A 16,472-nucleotide genomic window follows, 5' to 3' on the forward strand; every position below is an offset into this window, starting at 1 on the left:
AGACGAGGCCGGGGAGAAAATAAAGCGCGAAGATGAGCAGGGAGCGGCCGGAGAAGGCCCTTGCCCGGGCGCAGGCACGGGTGAGGGCGCAGGCGCAAGCTCGGGCTCGGGCTCTCTGGCGGCCATGAAAGACGATGGCGGCACTGAGGAGAAACCTGGGCAGCCGGAGTGGGAGGAGCCTGAAGTGGAGCTGTCCCAGGGTGAGGCCGAGGGCTCTCAGCCTCCAGATATGGATCACATCACCCTATGCCGCACTGTCAGTGAGTTGCGACTGCACGATGTGGAGCGCATTTTCCAACGCACTCAATATCCTGAAATGTTAGCTAGGTAAGTGGCTTCCTCTACAGACCCTCAGTTCCCCTGTCTCATTCCCTCACCCTTTTTACTAAAAGCTATGTTGGGGGCACATTCCAGGGTGACAGCGATAGCAAGTGGGCATCAGAATAAATATTTTCATGTAATACAAGAATGAAAACGTTAGCAAACTTTAAACTCCTACTTTTGTAAACAACATGTTATTGGACTCAGAATTCATATTGAGAAAGAGACAGATTTTTCTTTAAAACTGAGGATGAAGGGAGTAGAAGTGGCAAATAACTGTGCGACAGAGGGCTTATATGGGCAATGCCCTGCATTTAATCCCCAACACCACAGGATGACAAGAAAACAAAACCATGAAAATAAATTTCAAATTATTTTGTCACTGTAAAGTATCTCCACTGGTGTTGATTTTTAAAATATTTAATTTAAACATAGTTAGTCTTGAGTTTCAGGTATTTTTTTTTTGCTAGCCCTGGGTCTTTAACTCATGGCCTGGGCACTGTCCATAGCCCTCTCCCTGTTCAAGACTAGCACTCTACCACTGGAGTCATAGAGCTACTTCCACCTTTTTCTGAGTAGTTCATTGGCAGTAAGACTTTCCTTCCTGGGTTGGCTTTGAACCAGGATCCTCAGATCTCAGCCTTCTGAGTATCTAGGATTACAGGTGTGATCCACTGGCAACTTATTGAGTACCAAACTTAGTGTCTCCCTCATTATTACACAGAAGAAAAACTGTAAAGTAAGCCTGGACTGGGGTTATTGCACAAAACACTGTAGGTTAAATAGAAGGAAGGATTTTTCCAGTGAACATTAGATGTATGTCCATACATTTCATATCATCTGCAATTCTAACTATGAACCATTTGCTATTTTCTCCCTTCAGGGAGGATCTGTCAGTGCCCCCAAGTACCACTGACGCTGAGTGCCAGAAACCTGAAAAACAGTGATCTTCCTGGGCAGCCATCCTAAAACGGGCTTCAGGACTTCAATGTAGGCTTCATATGTAGGCTTATTTGTTTTTGTCTTTTTCATATTTGAGGAATATGTTTTGAGTGATGGTCTTTTTGCTGTGAGAAATAGTAAACCCCCAGCCTGCAGAAGTTTCTGTTACCAACAAGAACATCACTTAATAATGAAAAAAATAAAAAATAAACAACCATATAGCCTCCATTTTCTTCTATAAAATGAAATAATGTTCAACACTTTAACAGCAGTATTTTTAGAAAACTCAGTATCTGTGTGGTTCAGGTGAGCGTCTATCTAACTTGGGAAGGATGCAAATGAATGGACCAAGGAGATAGGTGATGAGAGGGTTCAACTGATATTTCATCAAACCTATATCCTGGGTATAGACCTTTAGCTAAATGAGTAAATTTATGAGTGTCTGAACATTGGGATATAATCACACACATACACACTGAAAACTTGCTATATGACTGATTAATGGGTACTTGGTTATGCAAACACTGGAGGGGGGTTGATTCTCCTGCTATTGTTTTTAGTCAGGAGTAAAGGAATATGAAAAGTAGCACCCTAATATTTTCATTGAATTCATGTGTTTAATGTGTGAGCCTAAAATCCATTGCTAAAGTATTCTGATTATCATGGAGGGTGAGAAAAATGCTTGCAAACTGGAAAATTGCTTAAATTGCGAAGAAAGCAGAACACCTTTCTGGAAAATTTTGCATGTTAATGACAAATTTAAAGAGAAATTGTATTCATGTTGCATATGCACCTTGAGCATATGTCATTAATTGGACTTTGTAAGTGAATTTGGACTTCAGGAATCTCAACATTCAGCATTGTTCACTATATTTGGGTTGGGGGGGTGTTCTTTTTTTAATATATATTTTTTATTGTAAAGATACTGTACAGAGGGGTTACAGTTACATGAGCAAGGTAAGGGAGTCCATTTCCAATGGAGCATTATTACACCCTCCTTTATTTCTCCCCTACCATCATCCCTTTCCTCCCCACCTCCCCAACTCCTCCCTCCCCTTTTCCACCATACCACACCTGCCTGCAAAGTTATAAAATTTGTTTTCAACATACTGACTTGTACATCTCATTGTCTCATTGTTACAATGGGTCATCCTGTATCCTTATTTCAGCATTTTGTTATTTCCCTTCCTCTCCCCAAATTAGAAAACTACATACAAGATGCAGGACACCAGAATCAAATACAGTGACAACAGGGGTTTTACCATGGAGGAAGAACATACAAATAAGCAAGAAAAAGCACATAGTACATTATAAATACATTAAAAAGAACAGCAACAAAGATAAAACCTCTTATGTCCATATCTTGGGGATCATTTCACTTAGCATCAGGTTATACGGTCATATATACACAGCTTTTGGCCTCTTCTGCTTGTCCTATACATATACTAGTTATTGAAGACAAGGGAAACCATGAAGCCTATGTTTCTTCGGGTCTGGTTTACTTGACTTAATATAATTTTTTCCAAGTTTTTCCATTTCCTAACAAATGGGGCAGGGTCATTCTTTCTGATGGAGGCATAGAATTCTATTTTATATAAGTATAGTTTAGATATGAAAGCCTTGTCTATTGTATGGCTAGTGAAGATCTCCTAGTCCATGGGCTTTCTACTGATCTTGCTACTATGTCCTTTGCCATGCAGAAGCTGCAGTTTCATGCAATCCCATTTATCCAACCTTTCTTTGATTTGTTCACAACATTATTTGTAAAGTGTGAGTTGTTTGTTTGATGGAGGTCATTAAGGCTTTCAGGCCTCTCAGGTCATTACCGGTATTAATTTAGAATACCTTTTCATTGCTTCTGGGAGTGAAAACTGACTAGTACATGGAATCATAAGGATACTACAGGAGGCCATGTAAGGCATCATTTGTATTAAGAAATTCTCCTTTAACAAAACCAACACCAAAATAGGGGTAAGCTTAGTAGCTTTGCTCAATAGTGCATAAGGACATGAAATGGAGCTACAGGCCTGGAAGAAGTGTTCATTTGGAAAGTTTTGTCAAATCTTTCCAAATTCCATAGGCTGAAATATGAAAGGAGTATATATGGGGTGAGAAACTCCCCATTTACAACTGGAGAAGTTACAATCTGGGGAGGGGAGTATATGTGACTGAGCTTTCCTTAAAGAACCACCTAACTCCCATGATTTTTCACAGGAGGAATGCCTCGTGGACACCCTTGAGAAATTCTTAATACTCCTAGTTAGGCACTGCTAACATATGCTGGTAATCCTACCCACTCAAGAGGATTATAACTGAGGATTGATTTTCTTGATTTTCTAAGTCAGCCACAACAGGAAAATGCATGAGACCCTTACCTCCAGTTGACTGCAAGAAAATCAGAAGGGCAGCTCAATTTATGGAGCACTAACCTTGAACAAAAGAGCACAGTGACACTGCTTAAACCTTAAGTTCAAGCTCCAGGACCAACACACACACACACATACACACACACACACACACACACACACACACACGTAATAAAAGTAATAATCAGGGGCTGGGAAGGTGGCTCAGTGGTAGAGTGCTTGCCTTGCATGCCTGAGGCCCTGGGTTTGATTCCTCAGCACCACATAAGCAAAAAGAAAAAAGCCAGAAGTGGCGCTGTGGCTCAAGTGGTAGAACGCTAGCCTTGAGCTGAAGAGCTGAGGGACAGCGCCCAGGCCCAGAGTTCAGGCCCCACGACCGGACCCCCCCCCAAAAAAAAGTAATAATCATGCTTGCAGAATTAAGCTAAAAATTTAAAACCAAAAAATGTACATGAACACATAAGGATGATTGTCTGCATAGAGAAATGGTGGGAGAGGGAAAGGAGTAAATGGTGTTATGGTGAATATAATCAAAGGAAACTATATGTATGAGTGAAAATGTCCTAACAAAACCTATTAAAAATGTAAAAACAAACCAGGGGAGAGTGGAGACAAAGTCAAAGCATAGTAAAGGGGGTGAATCTGAACAAAATACACATTAGACATAAAGGAGAATAGCTCAACTAAATATTTTATGCCATTAGTATATGCTAATTTTTAAAAGTGGATGGGTTAAATCTGAAATAACCCCAATATATACATGTAATATGTATTTTACCTTATGAGTTGGAGATCTTAAAGATCCTGTGGAAAAGGCAGGTCAAATACTCAGAATGATGTTTTAAAATTTCTTAATTTGGCCAATCTGTTTTACAGTTTAAAAAAAACCTGACATTCTGAGAGGTTAGTAATTTGCTCAAGGGCACGCAACCAAATTAGTGCCTGAACCAGCACTACAAATAAGCCTCTAGTATTTATGAACTCACTCTCAAATGAAATTAATTTAACCATTTCAAAGAAAGTAAAAATAATGTTACAATCTCTTTTAGGGCTATTGGAAGAGGAGGTTTTCTTAAACTTTTTGTTTTTTATTGTGAAAATACCGTACAGAGGGGTTACAATTACATGGGCAAGCATTCTTACCAAGCATTGTTGCCTCCTCCTTAGTTTCCTCTTCCATACCTTCCCATCTCCCCTCCCCCACCCCGCTTCCCCAGACCTCACTCACCCCCCACCACCACCACCTCTCCCCTGGCCCAAAGTTGTAAAGTTCATTTTTTGATATAACATCTTGTACATCTCATTGTTGCAATAGGTCCACCTGTATCTCTATTTAAACAATTTGTTTTTTCCCTTCCCCTTCACAAAGTATACCAACATCAAATACAGTGAAAACTTTTGACAGTTCAAGTATAGTTTGGAAAGGATAATAGTTGACAACAGAATTTAGTTAACTGCTTTCAAATTGTTACAGGATTTAATTTGACCCAAGTAAACTTGGTCATCAGTACATATCTGCTGATTTATGAGGGGCTGTAATGAAGTTGCACAGAGCAACTGATGGATGGATGAAGATATTTAAGATAAGTCACAGGAAGGATAAACAGCATATAAAGGTGTCATATTCCTATGGCAGCACATGAAGAGAAATAAGTGACATTGTACTTAGACTAGGAAAAGAGAACGATCACAAGTCAATGATCTAAGCGTGCATCCCTGTTAGTAAAACCAGAGAGTTAAGAGCATGATCACTCAAGCAAGACAAAGGAAATTAATATAGGATCAGAGATTGATGAAATTGAAAGTAGGAAAACACACAAGAAAGCCAGTAATACCAGTATGGTTCTTTGAATGCAGCAATAAAATTTCTAGCTCCTAGAAAAACTGAAGAAATTTTTTTATTATAATGGAAATGAAATAAGGGTGTTTTTCTGGATTTTACCAATGTTAAGTCACACTAAGCAAACCCTGAAACAATTCTGCACACATAAACTCAACTATAGACAAAACAGATTCCCTGACTTGAGAAACAACCAAACTTGCCCAAAATACAATGGACAAAGTTGATCATCTTACGATTTTTAAAATTTGTTTCATAGTGAAAAAATTTCACACTGTAAATCCCTCCAAATTATGTCTCCTATGAGAGGGTTATATGATATGAATTTAAACTAATTTCACAGGAACATATACAGACTTTTCTAGAGAACTAGAATGGGAAATATTTCCCAAGTTCTTTTATCAACTCTAATTCAAAAGCTAAAATATACTAAGAGAAAGCTAGAAAATTACCAAGTACAAGGAAACCAAGGACTAATATTTCCTGTTAAATAGGGCCTTTACCATACCACTATTAAATTAACATGAACACATACTCATTTCCTTATCAGGAGGGCAATGCCAAAGAGAAACTTGAGATAACACTTCATTCTCACTAGGATGGCACTAGTTTCAAAAAATAAAAGGAGTGACCAGCAGGGTACTGGTGGCTTACACCAATAATCATAGCAACTCAGATCTAAGGATTATGGTTTGGAGCCAGTCCAAGCAGGAATTCAGTGAAACCCTTATCTCCAATTAACCACCAGGAAACTGAAAGTGGAGCTATGGCTCAAGTGGTAGAGCACTAGCCTTGAGCAAAAATGCTCAGGGACAGCACTTAAGCCAGGAATTCAAGCCCAGACCTGGCACCACCCTCAAAAAAAAAGTACAATAGGAATCGCTGGCAAGATTATGTGAAGTTGGAACTCTGACGCACTGTTGGTGGAGCTGTAAAATGATGTAGCTCTACAGAAAAGAGCTGGCAGCGCATCAGAAGATTAAACATAGGCTCGTGGTGTGACTCTTCAATTCGACCTATACATAAATAGTCAACGAAAAGAGTAACAATATGCCAACAAAAACTTTTTAAATGCACTCAGAATTTTAATGTAGAACTGTCTTTAAAAACACACCCATGCGGTTTCCCTTATTTGCAACAATTAGTATATGTATGAGTCAAGGAGAAAAGGTCAGATAAGGTGATGTTAGGAAAATGAACCCTAAGATATGTATTTAAATGTTTTTATTCTTTCATGCATTTGTTTCTAACGCATTTATAAGATTATTTCTTTGTTGCTTTGTATATCCCTCCCCCACAGTATAACCCATGCTTTCACTGTATTTGATGTCGGTATAATTTGTGGAGGGGAAGGGGAAAAACAAGTGGTTTAAATAAGGATACAGGTGGACCTGTTGCAACAACAAGAAGTACAAGCTGTCATGTCGAAAAGGAACTTTTCAACTTTGGTGGGGGGGAGGACTGGGTGGAGGGGTGGGGAAGCTGGGAAGGGATGGGAAGGGGAAACAAAGAAGGAGGCTACAATGCTTGATAAGAAATGTACTCATTCTTTCTGATGGAGGCAGAGAATTCCATTGTGTATATATACCATATTTTCTTGATCCATTCATCTACTGAGGGGCATCTGGGTTGGTTCCATATCTTAGCTATGGTAAATAATGCTGCAATAAACATAGTTGTGCTGGTAGCTTTAGTGTGGTCTTGTTTGTAAACATTTGGGTAAATGCCCAAAAGTGGGATTGCTGGGTCATAGGGGAGTTCTATGTGTAGTCTTTTGAGGAACCTCCATACTGCTTTCCAAAGTGGTTGAACAAGTTTACACTCCCACCAACAATGCAGTAAGGTTCCCTTCTGTCCACATCCCCTCCAGCATCTGTTGTTATTAGAGTTCTTGATTTTAGCCATTGTAACTGGAGTGAGGTGGTATCTCAATGTTGTTTTGATTTGCATGTCTTTTATTGCTAGGGAGGTTGAGCATTTCTTCATGTGTCTATTGGCCATCCTTCTTTCCTCTTCAGAGAAGTTTCTCTTTAAGTCTTTAGCCCACTTATTTATTGGGCAGTTGTTTCTTTGAAGATTGGTTGTTGGGGGATTTGTTAGGAAATGGAAAGGCTTGGAAAAAATTATGTTAAGTGAAGTAAGCCAGGCCCAAAGAAACATAGGTCCCAGGGTTTCCCTTATTTGCAATATCTAGTATATGTCTGAGTCAAGCAGAAAAGGTCAGATAAGGTGAAGTTAGGGAAATGAACCCTAAGATATGTATTCAATGTTTCTAACACATTTATAAGATTATTTCTTTGTTGCTTTGTATGTCCCTCCCTGACAGTATAACCCCTGCTTTCACTGTATTGATGTTGGTATAATTTGTGGAGGGGAAGGGAAAAACATATCGTTTAAATAGGGATACAGGTGGACCCATTGCAACAATGAGATGTACAAGTCATTATGTCGAAAACGAACTTTACAACTTTGGTGCGAGGGGGGGTGAGGGAGGGGGGAGGGAAGGAGGAGTGGGTGGGGGATGGGAGGAAGATGGGAAGGGGAAACAAAGGAGGAGGCTACAATACTTGATAAAAATGTACTCATTATCTTGCCCATGTAATTGTAACCCCTCAGTACGGTATTTTCACACACAGACAAAAAACACCCATGTCAGAAATATATCTTAAACAAACCATAAATGCAACACCCAAATAAGAAAAATGGTAGGTGAAATACATTCAAAATGGCTAAGTTAAGAAACAATGACTTAGCTGTAATTATGTATTTCTACTATACAGATACAAGTTTCCAATTCTAGGTCTGATTATTCTACATTTACAAAGAAGGAATAGGAAATCAGCCTGACTATGAAATGGCTCAGACCTTCAGCTGCTTCCACATGGCTTTGTTAGCACACTAAACAACCTCTACAGAAAGCCACTGGCCACACCACCCACAGCATCTGGATTTCCTTCACACATCATGGAACCTGGATCCCACTGTAACTGTAATATCGGCATACGGAGCACTCTGGCTCAGCTCAACCACCTGTTTCTTGAGGAACAACAAGCTATTAAATGTGGCAGCGACTTGTTTTGGGTTGCAGTTTTTGCACAGCTCCTTCAGACTAAAGGACCATATTCCCATTTTGTTGTGTTCCTGGGAAAGTAATTCAAACAGAGAAAAGTAAAGGGAAACAAAATCATTAAAGAAACACAGGATATGGATAAACAATAACCAACAAAACACTGAAATTTTCATTGGTGATATCCTTCAAAGGAGCAAAACAGTACAATATGCTTAGAATAAATATCACTGGTCACTGGGACACAAAAATAGCTCACAGAGGAAATAATTCCAAAATGTTACATCAATGTATGGTGTGATACACAAATGTTAGCTCATTTAAAATGCATGTTAATAAAAATGACTCGTATGGAAAGAGCAATTAGTCTTGACTACATATGGAAGAAAAATCTACAGTGCTTTAGGGCACTTCAAATCCAAAGAGAATTACCACCTTACCAGGATTCCTCTCCTTAAAAGGAGCTAGATGTTTGGGGTGTGTTGGGCGGGTGTAAAACCACTACATTGGTAAATGTAGAAGTCTAAGGAAAGTGGTAGGGGTGTGGGTAAACCATGTGAGGACTGGGACAGGGTCCAGGAAACAGGAAATCTTTAGGGGGCATAGGATGTGTTAATGGTACAGTCTAATGTACCCCAAACACTTGAAAAGCATCCCAATTATTTATGATTCTATTAATCCCTTTTACTTATATACTTTTGTTAGACTGGCTTTATTTTGGTGGTTAATTGGAGATGAGTCTCACAGATTTTCCTGCTCAGATCTCAGCCTGCTATGTAATCAGGATTACAAGCTTCAGCCACTGGCACCCAGCTTATTTATCTCTTTTAAAACAAAACAGAACAAAACAATACCAACAAACTTTCAGTAAAGAAAAGGTAAAGGCAGAACTGCTATTTTCATCAAAAGTGAAATACAAAGTAGACACTTGAAAATATAAAGTCAGAAGAAGTTAATATAGTGCAAAATGGTTTTTCAAAAATCCAAGTAATGATGCAGATAATCCATAATCAGACCCTACACGCCCTTCAAGTAAGAGAAGGAAACAATAAAGATGAAGTTCCCAAAATATTAAACAAATCTTAGAATGTAAGAATGTTATTTTTGACCAAAAGTACCCAGTACTTGCTTAGCACAACAGAATTCAAGAAAAAAAATCTTGTAATGAATTGTCATGGCAGCGGGTATAAAGAAAAATCCCCAAACCTTCCAGAGTGAAAATAAGGATTGCCTGCAGAGGAACAAAGAGCTAGCAAGAAATTGCTGTATTTGTGATAAAGACTTTCCTAAGACAAAACAGTGGAGAAGACACACAAAAAAAAACTAGTTTAAATTAGAACACAGCTGATGATGAGCTCCAAGAGGATTTCCTTGAAGAAAAAATGTAGAACTGATCAACTGGCATAGCTCACAGTATATATTTAGAAGACATTTTGTTTTATCACCAGGGAATTTGGAAAAATAATTAAGGATGGGTAAATGGACAAATACTCAGTAAGTGTCAACATGCTGGAATTAACAACTCAAGTAATAGAAGCATAACATTTGCAAGGAAAGAATGCAGTGACACTATGAAACTGCCATGTAGGTTTCACATGACCTTGGTGGCAGAAGCTGCTAGCTGTTCCTTAGCATCTCTTCTTCAATAGAAACACTATTAACAGCTGGGTCTAAGGTGTCTAAAACCAAGCTACATTTCCCAGCCCGACAGAGCAAGGTGCCTAAGTACTGGTTGATGAACTGCGAAGAGTCAAATCGTTACATACCACACACACACACACACACACATTGTGAATTTTTCCCTTTAAGAAAGATGCTGCTGATTGAAATAGAAACATAGTGTATTTAGAGCTTATGGATCTTGACAATGAGAAATAAGGAAAAGGAAAACACAGCTCTGACAACTTTTTGAGCATGAACCCATGCCAGATTGCATGATTAGCTGAGAGAGAAATACACTTCCTGCTGTCTTCTTTAAGGAAGATATTTTGGCTCTCTGTCACAATCGAGCCTGCATTCACAACTGTTATAATTATCACCTGGTAACACTAAATGCTCTGCTAAAGGTATGTTAGGATGAGGAATTTAACAAGCTAGGATTTCCTTAACAAAGACAATAGAGAAACTAATGCCTTGGATATCAAGAAAGAACAGAAATCCTGTTCTCACTTAGAAACATGGACTTCTAAACAGAAGAGCCTCCCTCATACAGTGATGTCTGACGATGAGGGATTAGAGATAAAGAAGGGTGAACAAAGGATTGCAATCGTTGCTTTGCAGCCTTTTAGCACAGTACTGTGGAACATGTTGAATAGGAATTAAACTTAAGAACTGAGGTATCAGTCTTTAGCTACTAAAATCAGTGTCATATTTAGAATTATTTGACAGTTTGCTAAAATAAGAATGGAGCACAGAATAGATATCTGGGGACAACTTTCTGGCATCAGTCCCCAACTTCTGTACTCAACAGTAGTTTGCTTCAAGCAGAAACATTTTGAAAAGATGTCTGTAATCCTAGCTACTCAGGAGGCTGAAAGCTGAGGATTATTGTGTGAAGCCAGCCCAGGCAGGAAAGTCTCTAAGATTCTGATCTCTGAATAAGCACCAAAAATTCAGAAGTGGAACTGCTGCTCAATGGGTAGAGAACTCAGCTTCAGGACTAGTACCAGAAAAAAGAAATGACTTTGTTTTCATAAATATCAGTGCTTGTGGCCATTGCTTCATTTAGTTTTCAAAGTACAGTTGATAAATCCTACCTGTAAAGTAGTTCACACATGACACACACACCCACTCCTTTGCACTGTCTCAGGTTTTCTTTGCTGTTCCATAACTCCTGTTGGGATAATTCATAAACATTAAACATTTTAAGTGATTCATAACAAACATTTGCTGCTCAAATTAAAGAGTTTACACTCTGATCATGAAGATGATGAAAATAATACAAATAAACATTGACGTGTGCTGATTTGCGTTGCTACTTGTCCTACTATAGAGGGGACACCAAATAAGAGATTCTGTCATCTTTATTGATAATACAACTCAAAGCATTCTGGCCATTCTCTACTCTGAAATGCAAACTCAGCAGATACCCACTTTCAGTTAGCATTTTCCTACTCTTGGTCAATCTAACTCAACTGACAGGAGTAAATACAACCAACAGAAAAATTGGATTGTTAATTTAAACGTAACTGATGATATAGAAGTTCTAAAAGTAACTGCTAGAGTTTGTGACAATTACCAAGGTAGGAAATCTTTCATATCTCAAGGCCTCTCCTTATCCCAAAATGGGTAACTAACTCACTGCCTGCCCTGTGAGCTATCTGAATGGGTTCATTTTTTTCAGTCTTTAAACTTTAACCACTTTGAGAAGAACCTCAAAAATGAGGTGTAGAAAGTTGAAATCCCTCTACAGAAAACCATTCCAATCCCTTACAAACCAGCACCTTAAGAGCAGAAAAGGGAGAGGGCATAGGAAATGTGTTGATCCATCTGATATTAAAAATAAAAAAAAAAAACCACAACACAGGCTATCAAGGCTTGGGGCACAGAAATGGCAGCGATTAGACCCTTGGGTTTTTTGGCCAAGTTTTGTAAGCTGGCTCTGACCACACCACCCAGAAGCATCTGTGTCACCCTCATGCCATGCCTATTGTTTGTCTAGCTTCAAACGCAACTCTGGAGCACAGCTCTTTCGTCAAAGTGCTCTCAGCTTTATTGATTTCAACATGGTTTCAGAGAGTTCATGAACACTCTGCCTTACATGAGAAATCTCTTGTGGCTACAAGGATCCTTTCAGGAGTTCTAGGAACTGCTGAACCCCATTCTCACAAGCTGTACTGGCTTCCTGGTTCTGAAGAGGCCCTATCTTTTGTTTTTTCCAATACCGTTGCTTTAATAACAGGAAATACAAGTACAAAAATATTATACTAGTATACTTTTTATTACATGGAGATGGAATAACACATTTGTGTTTTTAACAAAATTGATATCATCCAAAACTTTTATGACTTTATGGCTCTCCACAGATTTTTTATAACTATGCAGATTTATAAATGAAAAATCTCAGAATTCTTTTTCACCATTTAAGATTTACATTTATCCACATATTCCTGTTCAAGATGCTTTGGAAAACTGTTTTTCTTAATATAGAATCAGCTATGCATTTCATATATGTAGTCTCTCCCATTAACCAAGATCTCCCTTATATTGGCATCACAAAGACATTACACACTCATTTGGGGTTAAAAGTGTTGTTATTGGGGACCAAGGTGGCCACGGGACACTAGGGAAACACCACAGCTCTCTCCAACCAAAAAGAGTTCCATCACTTAATTTCCCCCAAGAGACCAACAACAACAAAAAGATGAACACCCAGAGAAAAACAGGAGGTGGAAAAATACATAAAAGAAGGAAAGGGAAGAATTTCAGAACAGAGAAGCGTGAAGACCCCTCCCCCCAACCTTTACTGGCTTTGTGGCAGCACACCAAGCTGCAGCCAGCCCAGCCTGGCGGCATGGACTGCTGGAGTCCCCAGAGACATAGGGCATCGTGTGCAGATCACCTGCGCAGAAGATGCCTGAGGTACCAGTGTCGGATCCGCTGATCATGACGAACAGAGAAGGCTTCGAGCCTGGAGCCTGCACAAAGATCCCACCCCCACCCCTCACTCTCTGAGCCGACGGGCTCCATCCTGCCAAAGCCACTTGGCCCCATGGCAGGAACCCCAGAACTACATGGGTCGCTCACAGAACACCAAAGCAGAAGTCCTGCAAGGTACTGGTGCTGATCCAGAGAGGGCAAACAGAGACAAACCCCAGTACTCAGAACCTGCACGAAGACCCCTCCCCCACCCCTTGGCCAGAGGCCGAGGCCCATCCAGCTCAACCCAAACAGCATCAACAGAGGCAGAGACAGAGGAGAAACACGCAGACTCACCACTGCCCAGCCCAGCCACAAGTATCTCAACTGAACTCTGATTGCAGCGGCAACCAGCAACCTACATCACACAGAAACAACAACTAGCTCCAGGGTGAACACCCCGCAGGGGACAGTGTATCCCTCCTCAAAGGAGACCAGAGATGGTAGGAACCTCCAGACTTGACCCAGACCCCTACCCCAACACCTGGACTACAGGACCCATGAAAACTGGGAACTGAGAGCTCCACCAGCCCGTGGAGCACATCCAGCCAGCCAGGTAAGATTGAGTGCCCCTGCGAAGGCAGCTGAAACACCCAAGCCAGGAACAGCACCTGTGGGTCACAACAACCAAGAGTGGAAGAAACTTGAACTGTGTACTCCAGGCTGCATAACCCAGGTGGGATACACAGCACCACAGGTCCACCTGGCATGCCCCAGGTTCGGGACTGGGAGCCAGGACTAGGCCTGGGGATCTGAGCAACACAATCAACTCATCCTGATTGAAGTCAGAAGCTGAGCATACGCTTCAGCAGAGGGGAGAAAACAGAAAACTGCACCCTCTGGGAATCACACCCATGACAGCAAGACCTGGGTGTCCAGGGCAAGAGAACTAGAAACCCAAACCCAACCAGAACCCGATCCATATATCCCAGGCCAGGAATTGGACAACTCAGGCCACCAGCACCTGATAACAGTCAGGAGCTCAGGCTGGTAAGGTGGCTCAGCAGTAGAGTGCTTGCCTTCTGTGCACGAGGCCCTGGATCTGATTCCTCAGCATCACATAAGCAGAAAGGGCCAGAAGTGACACTGTGGCTCAAATGGTAGGGCGCCAGCCTTGAGCTGAAGTGCTGAGGGACAGCTCCCAGGCCCAGAATTCAGGCCCACAACTAGCCAAAAAAAATCAGGAGCCCATTGCAGATTACAGCAACTGGGAGAATACATCTAGCACACACGATCTCACCAAGAGCACCTTTAGGAGTAAACAAGAGCAGTCTAGGCTGCTCAGTCCTTCTAAAGGCGGGAACTGCCAGTGTCTACAGCAGAGAGCCGAGAGCCCTACGTGGGGTCAGACCAGCAGCTGAACGGCAGCCCCCAACAGAACCGAGACCAGGTACAGACTCTCTCCACCAGCCCAGAAACTGGAGCCAAGCAGAGACAGACACCTATTGACCAAAACAAAATTTCATTTTAGTCTCCAATAATCCCTGAATCCCCATGTGAAAATCACAGAGAAAAATTACAAGGTTTACCAACACCCAGGATAGCAAGCTATCCCCAAAAGCGATCAGCCGCCCAGGAGAGAGCCCCAGTAGGAGCAAAGCAAGAATGGAAGACAAAAGCTACATCCAAGAGATGCTGGAGGCAATGACTCAAGAATTAAAGCCAGAAATAGACCAGAAATTTAAAGAACACAGGGATAAACTATCGAAAGAGATGCAGGGTCTCAAACAGGAGGTGCATGCAAAAATAGAGGTAGTACACACCTCACTAAGAGGTGAGATTAGTACTTTGAGAACCAACATCAAATCCATAAATTAGTCCATTTCCTCCATGCAAACCACAATGGAAGCCATAGTTAACAGAGTGAACGAAATGGAATTTAGAGTGTCAGATACAGAAGACAGAATACACCAATTGGACCAAAAAGTCACAGATATGGAAAAACCGCTTAAATTATGCCAAAGGGAAACCCAAGAGCAAGTGGATAGTGTCAAGAAATTTGACCTTCATATAATTGGAGTGGACAAAGGCAAGGAATATCAAAGCAAGGGAATGCAAGACTTATTCAAGAAGATTATCAATGAAAATTTCCCCCATCTTAAAAGATAATATCTTACCTACACAACAGAAGCATATAGAACACCTAACAAGCAGGATCTCAGGATAAACACTTCTAGGCACATTATAGTAAAAATGATAGATCTGAATAATAAGGAAACAATCTTGCATGCAGCAAAAACAAAGGAGCTATACTAAAATGGGAAAAAATTAGAATCATTGCAAATCTCTTCACACAGACACTGAATGCAAGAAAGGCCTGGGAAAGTACCATCCGAGCACTGAGAACAAATAACTGCCAGCCCAGACTGATATACCAGGCAAAGCTAGCATTCACATTCGATGGAGAAACGAACATTTTTAATAGTAAAGAAAAACTAAATGAATTCATAAACAATAAGCCAGCATTACAAAGAATACTAAGAGGGGGAACACAACATGAAGAAAGCAACAAGGAATGGGGACCCGCACCAGACAGGTATTAATAGAAGTCTAACTTATTAAGCACAGGAGGAAAGGAAAGAAGAAAAACTTAGGAAAACAGGGAATGACAGGGACCACAATGCATCTCTCTATAATAACCTTAAACATTAAGGGGCTTAATTCACCAATCAAAAGAAAAAGAACTGCAGATTGGATCAGAAAACACGACCCATTCATTTGTTGCCTTCAGGAGACCCACCTCTCAGCCAAACATACAAACAAACTCAGAGTGAAGGGTTGGAAAACGATCTACCAATCAAATGCCCCCAGAAAGAAAGCAGAAGTAGCTATCCTGATACCTGACAAAATAAACTTTTCATTAAAATCAATAAAAAAAAAGACAAGGAAGGACACTACATATTAATGCAGGTAAAAGTCCAAGAGTAAGACAGTGCCATTATCAACTTATACTCCCCAAACATTGGAGCACATAAATATGGTAAGCAAATACTCTCAAACTTACAGAATAAAATAGATCCCAATACGATAATACTAGGAGACATTAATACCCCACTCTCACCAAAGGACAGGTCTACCAACCAGAGGATTGGCAAAGAAACTACCGAATTAAGGGAGGACATACTTCAAGCAGAACTAACTGACATCTACCGAGTATTTCACCCTAAAACAACACAGTAAACGTTCTTTTTTGTGTGAATATACTGTACAGAGGGGTTACAATTACATGGGCAGGATAATGCGTACATTTCTAATCAAGCATTGCAGCCTCCTCCTTTGTTTACACTTCACATCCCTT

The sequence above is a fragment of the Dipodomys ordii genome, unplaced genomic scaffold (assembly GCF_000151885.1).
Source record: "Dipodomys ordii isolate 6190 unplaced genomic scaffold, Dord_2.0 Scaffold38, whole genome shotgun sequence".
Classification (NCBI taxonomy): Eukaryota; Metazoa; Chordata; class Mammalia; order Rodentia; family Heteromyidae; genus Dipodomys; species Dipodomys ordii.